This window comes from Artemia franciscana, unplaced genomic scaffold (genome assembly GCF_032884065.1).
Source record: "Artemia franciscana unplaced genomic scaffold, ASM3288406v1 Scaffold_2269, whole genome shotgun sequence".
Classification (NCBI taxonomy): domain Eukaryota; kingdom Metazoa; phylum Arthropoda; class Branchiopoda; order Anostraca; family Artemiidae; genus Artemia; species Artemia franciscana.
In genome coordinates this window covers 1-24218 of record NW_027063205.1, presented here as the reverse complement: position 1 = coordinate 24218, position 24218 = coordinate 1, and the positions used below count along the sequence as shown (strand labels likewise).

At 34.6% G+C, this 24218-nt stretch overlaps 1 long non-coding RNA gene across 1 annotated transcript; it reads right to left on the bottom strand.

The window, feature by feature from the left end:
• Positions 1-2063: 2063 nt before the first annotated feature.
• LOC136042872 (uncharacterized) lies at positions 2064-8687 on the bottom strand. The gene is made up of 2 exons (XR_010621466.1): positions 8516-8687; positions 2064-2344 (listed from the first exon to the last, which is right to left on the bottom strand). It is a non-coding gene; the product is annotated as an uncharacterized LOC136042872 (long non-coding RNA).
• Positions 8688-24218: the final 15531 nt, after the last annotated feature.

Below are 24218 nucleotides of genomic sequence, written 5' to 3'. Positions count from 1 at the left end.
TATATATATATATATATGGTTTTAACTACGTAAAACTTGCGAATATACAACATTCTTTGCTGTCCCATTGTCTTTGCATATAAATAGATTGTCAGGTTATCCCCCTGTTTCCCCCGGTGTCCCCGTTGTAGTTGTGTCCCTGTGTCCCGGTCGTCATTTATATTCCCTGTGTCCCGGGTCCCGGTCATCATTTGTATCCCGGTGTCCCGGTCTGTATATACATTCGTTTTTTAGTTTTGTTTTTCTCCTTTATTTTTTTCCTTTTTTTTTCTTTTTTAGCTTATTTAGATTTTTAGATTTTTTAGTTCTTTTTATTAGTTTTTAGTTTTTATTTCTTTTTAGTTTTTTTGTCCCGGTCGTCATTTATATCCCCCTGTTTCCCCCGGTGTCCCCGTTGTAGTTGTGTCCCTGTGTCCCGGTCGTTATTTATATTCCCTGTGTCCCGGTCGTCATTTGTATGCCGGTGTACCGGTCTGTATATACATTCGTTTTTTAGTTTTGTTTTTCTCCTTTATTTTTTTCCTTTTTTTTTCTTTTTTAGTTTATTTAGATTTTTAGATTTTTTAGTTTTTTTATTAGTTTTTAGTTTTTTTTTCTTTTTAGTTTTTTTGTAGTTTTTACCTTCTTTTTAGTTTTGTTAATTTTTTTTTTTACTTGTGTCCTGGTCGTCATTTATACTCCCTGTGTCCCGGTGCTTTGTTGATTGCTAATCGAACATTCCTTTTGTCCTGGTCGCTTTCTCTTTGAGTGTCGTCATTTATTTTTTTCTTTTTTAGTTCTTTTAGTTTTTACCTTTTTTAGTTTTTTTTTAGTTTTTAGTTTTTTTAGTTTTTTACCTTTTTTTAGTTTTTTTAGTTTTTTAGCTTTTTTATTTTTTTTATTAGTTTTTAGTTTTTTTGTAGTTTTTGCCTTTTTTTTTAGTTTTTTGTCCTGGTCGCTTTCTCTTTGAGTGTCGTCATTTATTAGTTTTTTCCTTTTTTTTTTTAGTTTTTTATTGGTTTTTACCTTTATTTTAGCTTATTTTTCAGTTTTTTCCTTTTTTTAGTTTTTTTTTATTTTTTATTTTTTTTAGTTTTTTACCTTTTTTTAGTTTTTTTAGTTTTTTTAGTTTTTTAGCTTTTTTACTTTTTTTATTAGTTTTTAGTTTTTTTTTGTAGTTTTTGCCTTTTTTTAGTTTTTTCAGTTTTTTTTTTAGTTTTTTATTGGTTTTTACCTTTATAGTTTTTTTAGTTTTTTAGCTTTTTTATTTTTTTTATTAGTTTTTAGTTTTTTTTGTAGTTTTTGCCTTTTTTTAGTTTTTTCAGTTTTGACGTCACCTAATCCAGTTTTTTCAGGTGACGTCACCTGACACATCCATCCACACATCCATCCACACATCCACAGACAGACAACTTATTTTTATATATATAGATAGATAGATATAGATAGATAGATGTACCGGTGTCCACACAGTACACACAGCTACTCTCTCCCAGGATTACACCAATAGCATATGTTGTGACATATTTCCTTCTAAAATTCTCAATCCAGTAACTGTATTAGGAAAAGCATTTAAAAACGATTATTTTAATTGTAATATCAACAGCAGTCTTTCCAGTAACTGTGCTTTGTACTACAGATATTTTCAGTGCAGATTCAACAGAGCAATTCATGAATGAAGAAATAAAATCCGTCTTTTTAAATGAACAACCCATCCAACCTTTCAATGCCCAGGACTCCAGTAAAACTAAGGTATCAATTTCAAAGAAAATAGAAATTTTTCCCTGTGAAAGATAGATAAAAAAAATTGCAGGTACCTTTAAATAAACAGAGAGGAAGAATTAATCCCGCTCAATTGCTGATTTTATGTTTCTTTGAATTTGATGTCTATTATTTTTCGCGTTTTTTATTGAAGGAAAATGGAACTTCAGTCTTTTTGACAAGTTTGCAAGCCCACTCTTTTTTTTAGTAATTTTTGTTTGTTCTATGATAAACAATGTTATTTGTTGTACATCCTGATATAATATTGCAAACTCGACCAATCTATGCTTCTATGTTTCAAAAGAATCAGGGAAACTAAGTCATAAATGTAACCCTCTTTAATGTGAATCAGTATGCAAAAATCCTTAAATGAAAGAACTTATTTAAACAATAAACTTCATAAACTTCAATTAAAGATAGAAGTTAAAGGTTTGGCACGAGGCAAAGTAATATAATCTGCAGAGTATCCATTACCATCTGATGTGCTCGTTTCAGAAGTCAAAATGACTGTTAACACGTTGGAGGTAGACGTTAATACAGTTCCGTCCGCATTGCCACTATAGCGACCTAATAAGGGAGCAGTATCATCTTCCCCATCATATACCTGAAATGATATAATATAGTCTACGATGAGAATAAAGTGTTTTAAATGTTGCACTAAAGATATTTTGAATGCAGATTCAACGAAACAATTCATGAATGAAGAAATAAAATTCGTTTTTTAAAGCACAGATCACAATTCTAGTGCAGTAAGATATTGAATGAGTTCTACAAGTAAAATAAATACAAAACAAATGAAGTGCTTATTAATTTATTAAACTGTTAAAATTCAATGTATCATTCTTTAATATAACGTGTTCTTACTTGTAATAAACTATTTCCACTTAAAAATTTAAAAAGGAGCAACTAATTATACGTTTCAGGTCTTTTCAATGGCAAACTAGATTCTTAGGATTAGACTTTCAATTTTTCAGCATGAAGAGACGTTTAAAAAACTGTTCTAAAACATAAATGTCAAATTACAAAATCTGGAAGAGAAAGAGTGAAAAAGGCCCACAATCAAAACCCATGACTCGAGAAAGTTCGTAATTCAAAGCTATGGTTTTTCTGTCAGTAAAGTTGTCGCATTGATAATTTAGATTATGAGCTCACGATCCTGATTATAACGAAACAGCACTTTTGTTATCAAAATTGTCAGTAGATTGGTATTTTCAAATTTTGAATTATGAATTTGACTCCAGTCTGTCATTACGAAAGCAAATTAATATAGGAAACTAGCTGTTGGGGTGGCGCTTCGCACCACCCCAACACCTAGTTGGTGGGGGCACTTCGCCCCTCCCCCAAGCCCCCCGCGCGCGTAGTCGTTACGCGCCATATTAGTTACATGCCATTGTAGTTGCCACGTGTGAATATAGATATATATATATATATATATATATATATATATATATATATATATATATATATATATATATATATATATATATATATATATATATATATATTATATATATATATATATATATATATATATATATATATATATATATTTAACTACGTAAAACTTGCGAATATACAACATTCTTGGCTGTCCCATTGTCTGTGCATATAAATAGATTGTCAGGTTTACAGACTCTTGAACATGCAACATATAATTGTCCATGGGAAAAACAATCTGTATTCAGATCTATACCTCATTATTCTAATGATTTTCCTTGAGCTTTGTTGATGGTGATTGCTAATCGAACCTTCCCTGTGTCCCCGTCGTCATTTATATATCCCCCTGTGCCTCCCGGCGTCCCCGTTGTTGTTGTTTTCCTGTGTCCCGGTCGTCATTTGTGTCGCAGTGTCCCAGTCTGTAATTTCTCTTTGAGTGTCGCGGTCGTCATTTATATTCCCTGTGTCCCGGTGTCCTGGTCGTCATTTATGTCCCGGTCGTCATTTTTGTTCCGGTGACCCGGTCTGTAATTTCTCTTTGAGTGTCCTGGTCGTCATTTATATTCCCTGTGTCCCGGTCGTCATTTGTGTCCCGGTGCTTTGTTGATGGTGATTGCTAATCGAACATTCCTTGTGTCTCGGTCGCTTTCTCTTTGAATGTCCCGGTCGTCATTTATATTCCCTATGTCCCGGTGTCCCAGTCGTCATTTGTGTCCCGATGTCCCGGTCTGTAATTTCGTCAGTCGACAAACATGACGTCAGTTGACAAACAAACATGACGTCAGTAGACAGACACATAGACAAACAACTTATTTTTATATATACATAGATATCCAGGAACAAAACTTTCTATTGATTAAAACAAAGTTAATCTTAATCAGTCTTTGGACAAAAGTAATCATACAAAAGTCAATAAAATAATACACGTTTTGCTTATGAGAAGAAAGGATCTCAAGTGTTATCCTTCATTTGAGCCTTAAATGTTTTGTGGAAAGAGACCCAACATCATTTTTTTTCTTTTTAGCTCGGAAAGAAAATCTGGCCTAGAACAGGAGTGTCAATGAAGCCAGGAGAATTTGCCCATAAGATTCTAAAAAGCCCCTTTTTCAAGTATTTTCATTAAAAACACACTGTTTAGGTATTCAAACAGTAAGTTCTTTAAGGTCACCAGTGAGCGTCACAGAATGCCACCTGTGTCACTACTAGTGGAACTTATGCATAATTTTGTTGTAAAGATGGGCCACATGTTCTAAAAGTTCTTCCCTCACTGATTTTCGTGCCGTAGAATTGCTACAGCTATAGCCAGTAGGGGGAACGACAAATAGCATTCGGTGGGGTACAAATGCTATGCTATGGGGCCACAGTATCAAGCCCAAAATTCTTCACTTAAAAATCTTCCTTTCCAACGGGAAAGCTGTTTCGCACATTATAAGAAATTCCTGCCTATGCCGAACTATACCCTTTCACTCCCTCTAGACTCTACCAAGGCTAGGTGAAAAGAAGTCAAAAGTAAAAGTAGAAACAATTTTACTATTCAGATCAAATTCACAACAGGAATTAAACTACTCGAATGAAACAAAAACTTTGGAGATCACCTTCAGCCTGGACGTGCACAAGCTCTGGCACAAATGGCCCGTTCTCTTTGAAATTCAAAATCTACCCTCGGATTTTGCAAACTAATTTACACCTGCATGAGTCATCAGTATCCCGTATTTTTCAGAGGCCTTCCCAAATAGCAGATTCGTTCAATACTTCTCGTAATGGAGTAACCGACAGAAACTGCCCACAGGGCAAAAAGATACTTAATATTAACTAGGACTGAGGCTGAACAATTGGATTAAAGAGAAATAAAATTAAGTTTAAAAAAGGGGATTTATTAGCTACTCAGACCTAAGGGTTCTAGCTCCTCCCTCCTAAGACAAAAGGTCACCACGCTGCCATATCGGTCAGAACTGAAAAGATAAAGACACAGAACGCAAAACGCCAATTTCAAAATCACCAGATTTAATCCTCTTCCCTGCTTCCTCATTTGGTCAATTAAAACTTGGCTACAGGCTCTACTGTCATACCATCCGCTTGGCTTACGATCTATTTCCATTCAATGTCACTAATAAAAAGGTCTAAACTATTGGTTGTATAGCCATCTATATCAGGTTTAGAATGTAATACCATTTAGAGTTGATTGTTATATTATTAGATTATTTAGAGTAGATTATTAGAGTTGATATAGAGTTGAATGTAATATCATTTAGTAGAAAGGTAACACCATTTAGTGTTGATACGACAAATTCCCTGATTCCTCCTCAAGCCCTTCCAGTCCAACTCAAAACACCTTGACTTTTCCGAAACCCGTTGTAATCGATTCAATTCTATTTTCTTATTATCTCGGATTTTATCCCAATGGGTTCAAGGCCTTTTCCTCCCTCCTATGCTCTTTTGTCTCTCCGAGTTTAGTAACTCTATCACAAACTTACTCTCCATTATCGCAAACGGAATTTATAAATCGCATTCCTTTTTTGTAAATTTTTTCCTTTTTTACTCACCTTCAATTTTTCTGATGCTCAAAATAAATCTTCTCTAACTTCTAATTGGGCTCTAGTGTCATTTTTCTTAGATTGAGCCTCTTTGCGATAGTCTTGTTTTATATTTCTTTTTCTTTACTTTCGCTTGAGCATTAAAATAATCGTCTCTCATGAAAACTGAACTCTTGCATCGTAGTTTCGTTTCCTGATTTTTTTCTCTCTCTCTTTTGGTCCCTTTATTTTTAGACAAGAAATAAATTATTCGTTACCAAATGGGAATTGAGTTTCCGCATTGGGTGTTTCTTTGTGGACATAAATTTCTCGGACACTACCAGAAGAAGTACATACGATAAACATGTTTCCATTCTTCTCAGGCACACTGAGTGCCTCATCTTGGTGCCTAGTTGTCAGCACCTCATATTTGATATGTGTTTGTTGAAGTTTGCTATTTTCTAAAATATTTCCAGAAAAATTAATTTTACACGTCTCATTTTCCTATAAAAAATTAGCTAAGCCATTTCAACATTTCTGACTCTCCTACAAAATGGCAAGCCTTCTCCCTTTATTATATAAGCTGTGTGTTTTATCCCTTAAACGGGTTGGCTTTGCCCTATTCAGTTCCACAATTGTCTTATGGAATGGCACGTCCTCTCTCATCATTAGAGAAGTTATAGTTTCTGAATAACAAACAACAGAATCAATAATACAATCTCAACCAAATACGAAAAGAGACATTTGTCCGTAACATTGCTTAATCAATTATCAATCATGGCAAGCTCCCCAATTACAACACTGCAAAAATGACGACACGCAATTACTATTTAGAATTACAGCCAAAGTGCAATAAAATATTTGAATTATATCTTGAATGATCGGAAAATTCCACACTTAGTTAGCAAGTGAAAATTTCATTCGCTATACATAATTCTTCAACGAGTAATATAAACTCTGAAAAATGAAATTACAGGGGTTGTGGCGGACGAGAAAGTAAACTGAATAAAAGCACGAATATTGTATAAATGGATTAGCTGGACTTAAAATCGCACAGAAAAAAACATTCTGCGACACACCAGATACTTGTCACTTTAAATATAATCTCCAACTAGGCTGATTAAAGAGGCAGGCTTATCAAATATTCCTTTCAAAATTAAGAACAAATTGTCGTCAATTTACCGTTCTCAATAACTGTATAATCTTTGACCCTAAAGATTACGTCCAAGTTCACTAAGTTGACTCAAACTATAATCCAGACTTTTTTTTGTCCGTTCTTACATTCTGCAATGTTTTCCAATACGGAGATATTCCATTACTGCAATCTCAATAAGTATCCAAATTCAAGTACCCAATAAATTCAACTTAATTCCTTTTTATTCTCCAAATCTCAAAATTATTTCATTATTGTGGCGAAGACGGCTGATCGATTTTTATCTCTAGTTTTATATTTTTCATTATGCTGTGCCTAAGCCCCCTTTTTCAACGGGGGTCCCGCACAAACAATTTGTTCTCCCTATGTAGAAGCAGGTTTGTCAAGTTTTTAATCAGCAATAGGGTTATTAATTCCTTGTTTCTGCGCACAATTTTTATAATCTACAATATAGGCTAATTCACATCTTATCTTCAAAACTGCTTATTAGATCCATTATAACTGTTTTGATAGTGTCACTAGTGCTGTTGCCACCAGTTCAAATTTTCTATTGTCACCGCCATACTCGAAACAGTGCCACCAGTGCTGATGGTACTAGTGCATGGTATGGCGGTCAAGATTTGGGTCACGGGTTTTACAAGCCCTGACCTTACTCATTTCTAGGCTGTTGACTCGCCATAGCTACAGCCAGTAGGGGACATGACAAGTGTACTTTCCTTGAGGCATATGTGCCAAGGTATCAAGCTCAAAATTCTTCCTTAAAAATCTAATTTACTTCGGAAAAAATTTCTTGTATGGAATAGAACCTTCTTGCCTATACGGAACTTTACCCGCTCATTCTATGTAGACTCTACCTAGGCTAGTCGAAAAGATAATTTTACAAAACGGGCATTTATCTCATAATCAAGACCTGAGGCCCTAACAAGCACTGAGAACTAAAAAAAAAACCTCATAAGTTTTGAAACTAAATTTTACCCTCTCCCTAAATATCTTACAATGGACGCCGCTATCTTAGAGTTCTATTCTAATATACCACAGGCCTCCATTTACTCCGTTCTGTTCGGCTTCACGAGACTTGAGACTAAATTGAAATGGATTTTTGTTAGGGTGTTCGAACTTTTGTCTTTCAAACTCTACAATTGGCGATGTCCTAAAGGCTTAAAAGGTAATATCACTTTTTACTTAAGGCGTGTTCAGTAAATTTGGCTGACAGAGCACAACAGTATTTCTGAAAAGTAACCATCCTAAAGGAAGAAACAGGGAAGGAGTAGAAACTTGAAAACAAACTGGAAAGATCTAGTCAAGTAAATTAACTAAACAAAGACATCTGAAGCTTGATTTCTGAGAAGTTACTCTGTCTTAATATTAAAAAGTAATACATCATCTTTGTCGGTAAGTTTTCATAATAAAAGGTTTTCAAGGCTTTCTAAAGAGAAGATAGAATTTCTTGACTTAACAAGAGAGAACATAAGAAACATTAAACTACTGAATTTAATTCAATGAAATAAAGATAATATCAGTCTATAAGTAACCCTGTTATTTAGAAGAGAGATCGTCTCAAAATTAAATAGTTTTTTTTCTCACCTTCAAAATTGAGAAATTAAGAGAAAAAATTGGCCTATGGGTGTAAATGCTATTCAGTTCAACAAAAATTTCATAAAATTCCACTCACTGAAACAAAGTCAACGTCAACCACTGTAAGCAATTTTGTAAAATTCAATTGAATAATAGTTCCTCCTTCTGCATCAATTGTATTGCATGCGTTTGTATTATTTGGATATGTACTGGGATAACCTGGACTAGTAATAGTTCCACTTGGGCCTCTCTGTCGGTTTCCACACACCTGGGAATATATGAGTTACGTTGTCATTTTACATTTTCTCGGACTTTAAATGCTATAATTGAAATTAGTTCCTTTAAAAAAAAAAAAAAATGTTAATATATAGGTCCATCCACAAACTCGATCAGATAACGGTAATCAATTCTTGCTTTACCTTTATAATATAGCTATAATTTTGTTGTAGTATTTTCAGTATCTTGGAGATATGTTAGATCAAAATTTGTCATTCCGGAACCATATGAAAACATTGTCTCCTAAAATTTCAAAGAGCATCGAAATTTTAACGAATTTACTTACCTTTTGTCCAGTTGATATTCTAAACACTAATTTTATTAATCTCTATTTACTGTATCTTGTTTTTTGTTTAGACATCCCCTTTACCTTTGTGGTAAAGACCCAGTCATTTTTTGCAAAACAAACCACTTGCCTTGATTTTTAACGTTAACAAGTGATTGTCAGCCATGCATTTTTACGGCTCATATTTTTATTTTTGTAGTGACATAGCCCTTCGCTACTATATCAAATATTTAACGTGAATATATTTTTAGTCAGTTTCCAGAACAATCTCCATAGTTATTTCAAACTGATTCACGAATATATGATTACACAACATTACACAATTGAGAATAAGCTTCGTGAATTAAATAGAACGGAACAATTACAGTTTAGGCTGCGTCTTATTGGACAAGATTTAGATTTCAATTTAAGCTGCAAATAGAAATTGTATTGATAAAAGTAGTTTTCATATCTATTTAAAAAACTTGGTGCAAATCTCCCCAATTAATCCCACAGGACAATACTTATAAATTACACATATTTCTAATTCTGTAGGAAGTAAATACTAAAGTTTTAAATCATTCCCTTACTTAAATTTCTGCAACCATTAATTTTTTTGCTCTGTTTTTGACCGCGGCTTATGCAGTGCATAAGTACATCATTAGGTATGAGTGCTGTCTAACAATAAATAAAGTCGAATAGTTCTTACCGATTGTTCAGCAAATACCACCATTATTGAACTAAGACTACAATAAAGCCTTGCATTACATTTCAATAAAAGATTTTCTTACTTCAGTAGTACATTGTATTCTGTAGTACATTGTATATTTCTCGTCAATTATGTAGACAATCCTCAATTGAATGACTTTATAGTTGAAAATACCCCTTTCCTATCTGCATAATATTGATTTCCGCACTCTAAGAATGAAGTGTTCTGATGATATTAGAAAATTTGTTTTATAGCAAAACTTGTATGTATATTAAAAGCTTTTGCCTTCATAATTTTTGATTTCTTAATCCACGATGAATACAGTGAGTTTCTCGTCAATTATGTAGACAATCCTCAATTGAACGACTTTATAGTTGAAAATACCCCTTTCCTATCTGCATAATATTGATTTCCGCACTCTAAGAATGAAGTGTTCTGATGATATTAGAAAATTTGTTTTATAGCAAAACTTGTATGTATATTAAAAGCTTTTGCCTTCATAATTTTTGATTTCTTAATCCACGATGAATCTTCAATATATTTCATTGTTGCAATTGGGCTATTTTTTAAGAAATTTTCATTAAAATGTATTGGGAATGATAATGTGTATCACAGGGATTCCACGGGTTAGCCAGAGTGCTCCACGGTGGTGTGAACCGCTTTGGACTATCACATTCTATCAGCAAAATGGAAAGTCCTACTGCTTAAATAACAGCAATGGTCATTTTAGAACATAGGGTTATTTTTGAGGGAAATTATTGAAAGTACTTCAGGAATGATAATTTATGCCAGAGGGTGTTATGGGTCAGCCATAGTCTGCCACGGGGCTGTGAACTGTTATGGGAGGGCTTGACGGAGGGATTGGATTGTCAAAACAGAAACCACTGGATTATAAAGCATAATTTTTATCAAGAAAATATCTGAAAAATGATTATATGCATAAAAGAAATGCCAAGGGCGAGCCAAATATTACCACGGTGGCGTGTCTTACCTTGGACTATAAAATTCTAGCAAAATGGAAAGTATTGCTTTTCAAACAAAAACAATGGTCAATTTAGTTTATGAGGTTTTTTGTAAGGAAATGGTTGAAAATAATTTAGGAATCATGGCTTGCGCCAGGGAGATGCCACAGGCCAGTCATAGTGTACCACTGTGGCGGGAACTGCCTTGGGAGGCATCACGGAGAATTGGTTTGCAAAAAGACGAGCCAATGAATTTAAAGTATAATCTAGAAAATTTCTGAAAACGCCTTAGGAATGCTAATGTGTATCACAAGTATGTGATGGGTCAGCCACATGCCACAGTGGCATAACCTGCCTTGGACTATCACATTCTAACAACAAAATGGAAAGTCCAACAGTTCAAGTAAGAACAACAGTCAATTTAGTTTATAGGGCGGTTTTTGAAGGAATGATTGAAAATGCTTTTGAATGATTATGTGTGCCAGAAGGATGCCACAGGCCTGCCATAGAGGGCAACTGTGGCGTGAACTGGCTCGAGCTATCATATTCTATCAACAAAGTGGAAAGTCCTTCTGTTCAAATAAAAACAACGGTCAATTTAGTTTACAGGAATATTTATGTAGAAAATGGTTGAAAATGCTGTAGGAATGATGGTGTACCCCAGAAGATGCCACGGACCAGCTCTAGTGTGCCACTTTGGGTTTAACTGTTTAAAACAAATGGATTAAAAGCATAATTTTTATCAAGAAAATATCCGAAAAAGGCCTTTGAAATGATAATATGTATCACAGTAATATCACGGGCCAGACAAATATTGTCACGGCAGGGCATGCAGTGTTTTGATGTTCACAATTTGAAGAAAATATGCAAATCAAATTTTCAAACTGTGGTTTTACTCAAAACGAGATGAAAATAATCAAATCCATGCTTCAAAACGAGTTGCGTTGGCTAAAAAATGAACATTTGTGACAGAAAAATGGATGCCTGCTTAAAATACAACACATGAGACACATAGTGTCACGTACCAAGAACAGTCATGGCTTATGGATAGTGATTCATTTCTTGTTATCCCATCCAAAGGTTTCATCATTTGCTCTGGACAATAGATTAAATAAACAATACCATCATCCTCATTTAATTTTACGTAACTATGATGTAACATCCACGTCTGCGTCAATTGCATTGCAATAATGTCCTCCTAAACCCGTTTCCACTAATCGAATGTCTCCTTTACGTAGGAAATATTTCTGGTGATATAAAACACGTGATCTATAGCCTTATTGATCTAGGAACCATGCAGAGAATTTTCCTTGCGTGAAACAACTTATTTCATAGAATTTATGTCTTGGAGGATAAGATTAGGAATGATTTGCTGGCACAGATGGTTAAGGCGCTATTCTGTTGGGACAATCTCTGGTCTTACATTTGATTCCTACACTAGACAAAAATTTATGCTATCATTGGACTGTAAAGGCTCCCTGAGGAAAAAAACAACTCGAAGAAAAAAAATATTTGGAAGAAAAAATCTTGAAGAAAAAATATCTTGAAGAAAACAAGAGAAAAAATTTGCAGAAAAGGAAATCTCGAGGAAGAAAACTATCTCGAGGAAAAAACGCTCCTTGGAAGAAAAAACACCTTCAAGAAGAAACCTGTTGAAAAAAACACCTGAAGTATTACGTAACATCCCACGTTTATGCCGTCCTCAGTTACAACCAGGGTTCGCCCACTTGACTAGGGTCCCTTGAGCTCTAGCAAAACAATTCACTTGAGATTATATCATCCTCAACATAAGCAAACAATTACGTAACAAGCACCTCCCTATAGTATTACGAAACATACCAGGTGTACATATTCAAACAATCTCTAATTATGTACCAAACGGGTGTATAATAGTACTACGTACGACCCAAGTGCGCATAATAACATCTTGAGGGATTGTTAACTCCAATAGTATACCCCCTATGGGTGTAATAAAAGTCATAGATGGGTCACTACTAGCTTTGCCCTTCCCTTCTTGATTTTGACGAATTTAGGCCACTGTTGTTGTATGATCTTTGGACTCTTTTGAAAAAAATAGTTATCTTAAAAATTTGATGTGGAAAATTTTCGGAAATTAGAAAGAGGAGGCTAGTCACCATCCAACCACTTTTGACTCTTAACAAGGAAACTAAAACATTCCATTTCCGATCAAAATAGCCTCCTCCAAAGTTTAAATAACCTCCTTTCAAAAAAACACTTATATGCAACCAGGGTACAGCTTACAACCCTTGCCCTCAAGCTCTGGGGGCTTTGTCAAACCCAGAGGCGCCTTTTTGGACTATTGTGAAACAAATGGTTATCTCAAAACTTTGATTGGATGACTCTGGAGATAAGTGAGCGTGGGGGACGGCTAGTTGCCCTCCAACCCCTTTTGACTCTTAAAACGGAAACTATAGTTTTCAATCTGCATTCAAATGAGCCTACTCCACAATTTTTGAGTCCACCCCTTTCATATAAACCCTATATGCCCCGGGAAATATCTTACAACCCTTGCCCCCAAGTTCCGAGGTTTTGTCAACCCTGGAGGCATTGCTATATGATCTCTGGATCATTTTGAATAAAATAGCTATTTTAGATTTTTTAATGGATGAATTTGAAGAAAGTGGGCTCAGGGCTGTTTGCCCTCCAATCACTTTTGACTCTTAAAAAGGGCACTAAAACTTTCAATTTTGAGTCAAAATGAGCTTCATTTAAAATTTCTACGACAACCCCTTCTACATGAGGGGCCCTAGCAAGATAATAATACATTGTTGCCAATTTGTTCTTTACTTAGACCGCGCTATTGAGCTGCCTACGAAAAGAATATTACATTGAAAATGCGGAAAGGTGTATGTGTGAATAAAGAGACAGTGTTTGAATCGATGGTGGGTGAACTGTGTACCTTAAGTTTTTTTTTTTAGTGGTTGCTTATCGACCTCCGTCTGGAAGTATACAGGTATTTAACAATTTGCTAGAGCGGCAAATGGATATGTTTTCAGTTTCGAATTGTTCATGTTTTGTTGTTGGAGACTTTAATCTTAGTCTATTTTTAGTAAATTTGAATCTACGAGTTCGAGATTTCTTAAATACTGTATTGGGTTACAGTTTTAGACCGACAGTTTTAATCTATGTGGTCGAATGCATTCGCTTTCAGAATCACTTTTGGATACATATTCGCTAATGTGAAGTTTGTTTTAGCTATTTTTATTTTGTACGATGTTTCTGATGATTATGGTGTTCTTCTCAAGAGTTCGTGGTAACAAACTAAGTAATTCGCAATTTGGTTCATGAGTAACTATTAAGTCTAGCGATGCCCATCAAAAGTTATAAGGCTGAGAAAAATTGGCCTGATTTTTCAAAAAGGGGTGAGACACCACAAAAAGTCATGGAACATTAAAGAAAACTGTACCATCAGAAACAACTTATCAAAATTCTACTGCATGGGCTTCAAGCTCACATCTGCAAAAATTTAATTATTATTTATTTTCAGTTTTTGCCAGAAGAAAGACCACGGATGGGTGTTTATTGATGTTGTGTTTTTTTTTTTTTTTTCAGGGGTAATCGTATCGAACCAAAAGCCCTAGAATATCAGCAGAGGAAAGCAAAGAGCTCTAGTGCCCTTTTTAAGTGACAAAAAGATTGGAGGGTAATTAGTCCCCCTCTCACACCCCTAATTCTCAAATGACGTCCAATAAAAATTTTGAGATAGCCATTTTATTCAACATACTTGAAAGGTCCAATTTCTATGCCTTTGTGGATAATCTAACGCCAAAAAACCCTGGAGACAGAGCTATAAACAATGAAATTTCCCCATTGTTTTGCATAGTATTTTTATTTGGAAGTATAAACTCGTAGTGGGAAGAATTTTCTGTGGGAAGGGAAGTTTCCAGAGGTGATCCCCACTGACGGAATCGGCTAGAACTCCAATACAATTTTTGTTTTCTTATTTTGTCTTTGCAAACTCAATTTTACATGCCGTCATGTTCCAGGGGAAGTGTCAATGGAAAGTTTTCAGCAAAGACGAGCTTGTCTGGAAGGTCTTCTGTAGGTCTACTGCGGTAAAATTTTCCACAGGAGAAGTTTTCCAGGAAATAATTGTCTGCAGGAAAAATTGTCTATGGGAGAAAATCTCTCGGGGGCGGATTCCCATTAGGGGAAAGGGAAGGGGGGACATTTCTTGGAAAAACCTCCATGCAAGGGGGATTTCTAGAGTGATATGAGATACGATCAGAAATTAAAGTCTTTGTCAAATGAAAATATTCCATGGAAATATTATAAATTGAAATCATCCAGAACACACTTTCAGAAGCGAAATTTTCAGCCAGGACAGAATTGTCTTGGGTGGAGTTTTTCATAAAAGGAAATATTTCATGTTGGAGGATATAATCATGGAGAATTTTATCATTTTGGAGGGATGGAATTTTCTACCAAGGGGAGCCAAATTCCCAGCATTACTTGAAAATAACCAGAAGTCCAATAATCAGAACGCACAGAAATTATTCTGTATATATGGAGGGGGGGTGCCCATTTCTCAATACGTTGTTATTTACACGAAAGTTTGACTTTTTGTTCCAATTATTTAAATTGAATTTAATCCCAATTACTCCTTACTGTCAGTTGAAAAAACTTCCTTGTATTGTTTAGGCCTAATTATTATTAAAGAGTTTGATGTCTCTAGAGCCATCAATATATGTAAGCTTAAATGCCTGCACTTAAAATTGATGGTGATGCTCTTAGCATATTCAAAAGAAAATTCAAGAGCGCTTAATTTGATTTTTAGAAAGAAGTGATCCACAAGTGACTGAGAGGTTTTTATTGTGGCATCCACAAATGATTAATTGCTTGGACAATGTTGTAGTCATTCAAACCTTGTTTTTCATGAAACTACCAGAAAGCCCCTGGTCGCTAAGGAACTGACGAAAGAAACGGTAAATTGGACATTGCTTTATTAATATTCTATATTGTCAGTGGCGTGACTCTTTAAACTCAGCCAGAGTCTACCCAGCTCTAAATGGGTACCTGGAAAAACCTGGGGAATGTAAACAGGATGGGTGTGTGAAAGTAAAGGATGGTTGGCCCCCAACCCCCCCCCCCATTGCACTTCTTGGCTGAAGGGCAAAGAAACGGAGATCAGCACCGCCGGTAGGAACTGTAAAGTCTAATACCGCATTCTTTACCTTTTTTTATAGTGTCTCCTGAATTGAAGATGAGATATAAAAAGTCGTGACTTCGATAATGATGCTTCGGTTGCATATAATATGTGTGACCATTTTTCTGTTATTGGTAAACGGCTTGCAAACTTCAACAACTAAATTTCCTGAGGACTGGACATACAACCAGTTTTTGCCCGAAGAAATTCATGTATCGGCATATCTAAAGCCAGTGACAGTGACTGAATTACGCACCGTTACGTATAATATGAGAAATAATACTTCGGTTGATGACTTTTTTTTACTTCGTTTTTTCTAGAAAATTTATGACCATGTTTTGATTTTATTTAGTGCGTGTCTAAAATTTAGCATTATTCATGATTTTATGAAGATTGCTAAACTCACTCCGCTTTTTAAGGGTGGAGATAAAATTCGCCCATTGATTATAGACTCATTTAATTGCTGCCATTGTTATTTCGAGTTTTTGAAACACTGATTAGTGGTAGGATGGATGATTTTTTGGGGGTATAGAATTTCTTTTTTAGTAGAACACAGTTTAAATTCCAGAGAGCGAATTCGAAAGATCAAGCTATGCTTTTTCTCATGAATTTTGTTGCAAATGCTTTGGACCAAGAGTAAAAGGTTTCATCTATCTTTTTGAACATTGCGGAAGGTTTTGATGCTGAGGAGCACTGAGTGCTCTTGGTAAGGCTGAAAATCGCGGTTATTGATGCTTTTGTTTTCGTCTGTTAGAATCTTCCCTTCCAGATCGAAAAAAACTTTGTCAGTGCTAGTGAAGTAAAATATGTAATTCACTGTTTCGTATTTGATGTTCTTGAGGGTTTGTTTTGTGGCCCCTATAGTATCATATACATATTGATGACCTGCAAAATACTATTCAAGGACTCTGTTTTGGTTTAAAATGTGACAAAATTCGAGCATCGAAGATTATTTGTCTTATTTAGCCGAGAATACACATCTTACTGTTACTGACAATACTGCAGAATTGCTTCTAATCATCAGACTTGCATGCTTAAAACTAAAATATGGATGAGTAATAACAACTTTTGGTTAAACGAAACCAAATACCATTTCATATTTTACGGGAGCATTAATAAGATACTACCCGTGCATTAATAAGATACAGTTTGATTATGACATTTTAGCAGGGTAGCGCCATTAATCCCTATCAGAAATTTTTGTTCGTAATCCCGCCACTAGGGGATTCATGGCACTAGTGTCGATATGCACAGAGGAATTTTTATTCCCAGCCTTATTGTAAGGGGTTTATGGTGTGAATGTTGTTATACTAAGGCCTTCCAGGGAGATTTTATGTGTAACCACACTTTTTTTGTAAGGCAAACAGATATTTTAGCTACTACGGACGCTATTTCCTCACATCCTTTTTCTTGTATGTAAATATATGGGTTTTATTTAACCTGAGACGCAAAGTCTAGACGATATATCACTTTTAACCTATGTTTTCTTGTATATGAACATATTTGTTCTTGAGAGGCAAAGTCTAGACGATGTCTGATCTTTAATCTAGTTCTAAGCCCACCTACACAAAATTCTAACTCCCCACAAACAAAATCACATAGAAAAATATACCCTTGTATTTTGTACGATGTTTTGTTCTTATAATTCCCGGAAATCATGTCTAAACATGATTAGTATTTCCTCCCGTTTTCTCGCATGCAAACATGTGTTCTGACCTTTTAACCGGAAAGGCGAAGTCTAGATGGTATGCAACCATTAACTTAGATTAAAGGTAGCATAAATAATGTCCTTGTTTTTTTTTTTTTTTTTTTTTTTTTTTTTTTTTTTTTTTTTTTTTTTTTTGCTTAATATACACCATACCCTTCCTAGCAGGGATTTCTCTAATCGGATAGCCCAGAAACCTTCAAAATACACTAGAATATATATATTTTTTCTGTATTTTAAGATTTGGTAATTCATAAGGGAAAATGTGTATACCTCCTTCTCCGTCCCATTTTAGGATTTGCAGAGAATTCATTTTTATGGAAGTAACCCAAAAGCCTTTTAAGGGTTTCAATCGATTCCATATTTTAAGATTTATTTCATTTTTTTCGGCTTTAATAAGTCCAGCTCATGAAAAAATGCCACTTTGAGGGTGGAGTGGCACAGCACTAGGGCGTATTGCTAGACAGCTGTTACATGCTTAGGCAGTGACCAATACACTTGAAAATGGGTTGTCTCAAGTTTTAAGGCTTTACATGGATGAAGGGGTAATGAGGGTGTCCTTTTCATTACATTTCATGAAGTTTTTACCCTTCATGGTATAGTGTAGCTTTATTGTCGTATTTTCAGGATTGCTACACTCCATATTTTTTTTTTAAGACTAGACGAAAATTTTGTCTTCCCTCTATGAAGTTGGGCTCATTTGATTAGAAACTGAAGTTATAGTTTTCCTTTTAATGGTAAAAGAGATCACAGGATAACTAGTGCCACCCTCCCTTTTTCCCCAATCCCATTTGATGGAAATTTGTAGATAGCCATTTTGTTTGAAATAGAACAAATATCAGATAATCAAAACTCCAGGGTCGATAAAACCCCCCAGGGCCTGGGAGCAGGCGTTGTAAGCTATGCCCTTGGGGCTTAATATACCCGTTTTTCTTCCAAACCCTGTTTTTTCCGAAAATTCTGAGATAGCCATTTTGTTAAAAGCAGTTCAAAGATCATAAAACAAAACTCAGGGGTCAACAAAACCCGTCAGGGCTCGGGGGCAGGCTTTGTAAGTCATACCCTGGAAGCTTATATGGTTCTTATAGATGCTTTTTCCCCCCAAATATATCTGATAAGGCTTTGAGAAAGGCATTTTGTCAAAAATAGTTCGAAGATCATAACACAAAAACTCCGCAGTCGACACAACTCCCCAGGGGCTGGGGGCAGGCGTTGTTAGTTATGCCCTGGCACATATTTGGTTCTTTTAAGAGTGGTGTTTGTATAAACTTCAGTGGGCTCATTTGATTTGAAAAAAGTTCCAATTGACTTTTTAAGAGTCAAAAGAGATCAGAGGGCAACCATCCCCCCCCCCCTTCCCGCTCATGCCATGTTTCCCAAACTCATCCAATAAAAATCTGAGACACCATTTTCTTAAAAATATTCCAAACATCAGATAATGAAAACTCCGAGGTCGACACAACCCTCCATGGCCGGGGGGCAGACGTTATAAGTTATCCCCTGGGGACATATATGGTTCTTATAGAAGGGATGCTCGTATGAACATTGGAGAGGGCTCTTTTGATTAAAAATCTAAAGTTTATGTTAAAGTTAATGATTTTTAAGTAATTTTGTCAACAATAATATTTTTTTTTAATGTGATGCCCCTTATTCTACCTGTCAGACCAATTTTAGTAAAAGAAAAACTTGAGAGGATGCTAATCTCAGATGTCCTTATTGCACGCATCTATATGAAACTTTTGAAAACCCTTAGGAATGTAGTGCTAAGAATAACATTTTAACAAAAACTTGCTATGATAGCTGTTGTGTAGTATTTTCAGGATTACTACGCTCCATATTTTTTTTTTCTAAGACTAGACGATAATTTTGTCTTCCCTCTATGAAGTTGGGCTCATTTGATTAGAAACTGAAGTTATAGTTTTCCTTTTAATGGTAAAAGAGATCACAGGGTAACTAGTACCCCCGCTCCCTTTTTCCCTTTCACTATGATAGCTGTTGTGTCATCCTTTCATGCATTGTGTCTAAGGTTCAAATTTCACAACAGTCAAATATTTCAAGAATTTTTATTTTTTTTTAGAGAGACTGTGTTTTCATGGCAAGTGGTGGCACCATAGTTCATAAATCCACCATATACAACCAAATAAAGATTCATTCTGGAGAGAAGCTTTAAACTTGTAACGTAATCATTTCAGAAAATGGTTACTCTAAACCATTTTCTAGGAAATAAAATTTAACTTATACCTAAGATGTCATACTGGAGAAATACAGTGTACTTGCAATATCTGTACTAAAGCATTTTCTTAGAAATAAACATTGTTCATGGATTTGAAAGTTAATATTGGGAAAAAGACCGTGACCGTGAATAACCAAAGGGAGCAAGCATAGGCCGAAAACCAGGAAAATGTATTTTTAAAAGCTGTTCTACAATGGTTTATATATATTTTGTATACAGTACTTATGCAAAGATAAAATCGGGAACATCTGAACAAAAACTTAGAAACGTCGGAAAAACACGAGCTCAAAATCAAAATCTTAACTTTAAGATAATCAAACACCAATCACGAAATTGAACGGACCCAACAAAAACTTTCTGACAACACAAAAATACAAACGGCTAAGAAACCTAGCTCTGCAAACCCAAATTAGCAAACTAGACATCTCATATTATCAGAATCAGACAAATCACACCTAAAAAAAGCCTATGAGACCTAGCCAAGAAAAGTTCAAATTTACAAAACTAAACATCCAAACCAAAATCTTCTGACATGACACACCTACATAAGCGTGAGAGATCTAGCTCTTGAAATAGAAGATTAGTAAGCTAAACATCCAAAATCAGAAGTTTCAGAAAGCACAAATTGAAGATTCAGATGACACCACCCTACTGAAGACTAAGAAATCTAGCTCAGAAAAGGACGAAAACCAGACTAAACAATTAAAATCATATTTTTTCAGACACCTTTAACCAAAAAATACCCAACCAAAACTTTCACACAAATCACATATTCGAAAGCCCAAGTAGCTTAGCTCAGAAAAACCCAAATTAGCAAACTAAACAAAAAATCACAAGTTTATGCAACACACACCTACGTAGCCTAAGAAAACCTAGTCCTGAAAAAGCAAAATTAGTGTACTAAACATTCAAAATCATTAGTTTCAGACAGCACACACCCAAAAATATCTAAGGAAGTTGGCTCATAAAAATCCAGATCATTAATCCACACATAGAAAATCATAACTTTCAGATTACACACACCCTAAAAGCTAGGAAACGTAGCTCATAGGAAACTAAACATCTCAAATCAGAAGACTTACACAATTCACATCTACAAAAGCATGCAAATCATAGCTCAGAAGAGCAAAAATTAGTAAACTAAATATCCCAAATCATAAGTTTCAGACAATACATCTAAAAAAGGCTAAGAAACCTAGTTCAGAAAGGCCCAAAATAGCACACTAAATATCTGCAATTTTAAGTTTTAGACAACACCCACCTAAGAAAGACATAGAAACTAAACTCAGAGAAGGCCGAATTTGAAAATAAATAAATATTTGCTCTTCAGTCAAGCTTCTTCAAAATAAACGAGAAAACACTAACAAAACTAACACAGACAAGTCATACCACGAAATCATATGTATTTAAGCATATAAAACCTTACTTTTCCAACCAGCCCCTATAAAATAAAGAAGTCCTAAACGCGTCCAATTTCTAATTGTCCAATCAACATACTTCAAAATAGACAAGAAAACACCAATAAAGCCAACAGGTATCAGTTAACAAATGCTTGATTATAACTAAACATACAAATTCCTAAATTTTCACATAAGCCTCTTTGAATTAGACACGGAAGCCCAACCAAAGCTAAGAAACAAAATTCAAACCACAAAACATCACATCTAAGCATGTCAAATCCTAACTTTACAATCAGGACATTCAAACAGACAGGAAACCACCAACATGGCTAATGCAGACAAATCAAACCTTGAGACACCACGTGTAAACACAACAAATCCTGACTTTTGAAACAGGTTCTTTCAAAACAGACAATGAACGGAAAAATTCAGAAACAATTTCTAAATTTTCCTGAAACAAATTTTCTGAAACAAAGCAGAATTTCCAAGAAGTGAGAAACACACCTAAAGAATCTCCAAAAAGTTGGGAAACCCACGGAGATTTTCAGGTACTTTAAAAGACGTGAAATTTTTTTTCATGAAACATCAATGAATCTTATATATTTGAAGTTCAGCATAATAAGTCAGTTGTTCTGATATAGGCCTTTGGATTGATATCAAAATTCTGTTTTTTAGCATTTCAGTTACTATCGAGCCAAGTTACACCTTACTTACAGTTCACTTCAGCGGCTTTTCGAAAGAAGAAGCTAGCTTATATTAAATGAAAATACGGATAAAACCAGGTACAAAATCCTGAAAAATGGGTCTTTATCAAGAACAAGAAGTGGAAAGAAATATTATACACAAGAAACTTACAACCAAATTGACTGCACAATGTTGTATCAAAAAAAAAAAAAAAAAAAAAAAAAAAAAAAAAAAAAAAAAAAAAAAAAAAAAAAAATCAGTTGTAATAAATTACTTATTAAATAGTGATCTGAGGGAAATCTTCAGACATAGCTTTAAATAAGTAATTTAAACCAATTACGATTTAAAAAAGGTCAAAGCACCATAGTTTTCGTATTAAATAACTTCATCTAATTATTATATTCATAAGGACGGTAATTAAAACAAAGGTATAACAGAGTGTATGAACTTGAAAGGTTGGCATCCCAGAAAAAACTACTCCCCCCCCAAAAAAGTAGAAAAAACAAGTAGGCCACCACAAAATTATTTCATAAGCTTCTGATGCTAGAAAGAATCCCAACATTCATTTCTTGATGATTTTAGGCGGTTTTAAATTTAAATTATTACAAAAGCTGTTCATTTTCTGTTTCAAGTTTTGATGTTGTTCAATTTAGTTTACAAGAACCGTACATTAGTTACAAAAACAGAAGTAATGGTCTTCCACGTTTGATGTCTATTTATTTTAGCTTTTGCCTACCCTTTCAAAAATTAATCAAATCAATTCGTTTTTAATGTGCTTTCTCTCCACATTTAATAAAAAAAATAATAAAGACGAACAGAAATTATTCCGTACATCATGGGGTTTCTCCTCTCCTAAATACATTGCTCTTTATGCTAAAGTTTGACTGTTTGTCCTAATTTTAAGAACAACTCCTTAAACATGATGATCATTTAATTAGAATAGAATACTTTTTTAGAAGTGCCAAAAACTTTAGCATGTCGAGCAAGTTATTGAATAGGGGGCAACGCCTTCACATATAGAATAATTTTTGTTCCTTTTGAGTTTTAATGTCAGTCCTTACTTCCATTAAAAATTTTTTTTTTTATTTGAGATCAATCAACATGTTTAATCTTACTACGCCTTTTAGAATAATTGCTTATGGACCAAGAACGTCAGAAAAGAAGAAATAAAGACAGTCGAATAGGATAGTGTCCCCCACCTCCTTAAAAGGTTCTATGAAAAGAGTGATGGGGCAAAGGCCCCGTGTATATGGAGAAGTTAAGGCTGTAAGTCTTAAAAATGTCTAACTGTTCGCATCTTCCCCGAAAAAACATGAAAATTTTGAAATAACTAAAACTCAGTAGCATAAAGGAGTTTAAAACTAGAACTCCGTTACAAAAACTTTTAAACTAAAACTTTTAAAACTGAAACTATATAGCTGAAACTAAAAAACGCCTCCTATTTCTAGCCTCTTGCTACACCTTAATGTAGAAAACCCTCCTGAGATTCGCTACTGGTACACTATATGATGAGTAGTCCACTGAAAATGCGATATGGCACTCATTAGGAAACTCCTTAAAGGTACATAATGCAGAAATAGTTCGTCTCCTATTCCCAACTCCCTGCTACCCCAAAATATAAAAGAACACCACCTAAAACTCAGTGACGGTGCGCCCTAAGACTTACTTTAGGTACACCATGCGGCTAAGAAACTCCTCAAATTCAATGTAATGCCACTTAGAAAATTAGGTATTGGTAAAACATTCAAGGAAAGTTTGTTTCCTATTCCTAACCCTTTGCTACCCCATCATATAAAAAAAGCCACCTAAGATTCAAAATAGTCAAACCATTTTTCGAGGAAAAAAGTATCATTGACTTAACAAATAGATACAACAAGAGTGAAGATAAACTGTATTGTAGTAAATATGAGCCCGACTTTTTTTTACAAAACGAATATCAAGTGAATTCAAATAAACTACCACTACTAGTTGTTGTCGACGACAATGATTGCCTTTATAAAAAAGAGAGAATCTGAAGAAAAGGAAAAAAGATTTTTTTGGTACATACATTTAAGCAATAAACAAATTTATTATTAAAACAGCTTATTCCTAGGCCACTGAAATCGGTATCTCTCCTATCATGATTAATCTCTTAGATAGGAAAATGACAATATTTTAAAATGTTTGGGTCTGTCTTTATTCCATATATACAAGAAAAATGTCCAATATTCTCGAGCAAAAAAGTGAGTGGATGGCTGAGCACGTATAACAGTGAGAATAGTGCTTACTTTATACTATATTTGGCCTGATTCATTGCAAAATAGAAAGGCATAAACAGTGGTTTGATTAAAAATTTCGTCTTCTTTAATTTTTCTCCACATGAGGAAGAGCTCACAGATTTATTTAAAAATAAGCTTCTA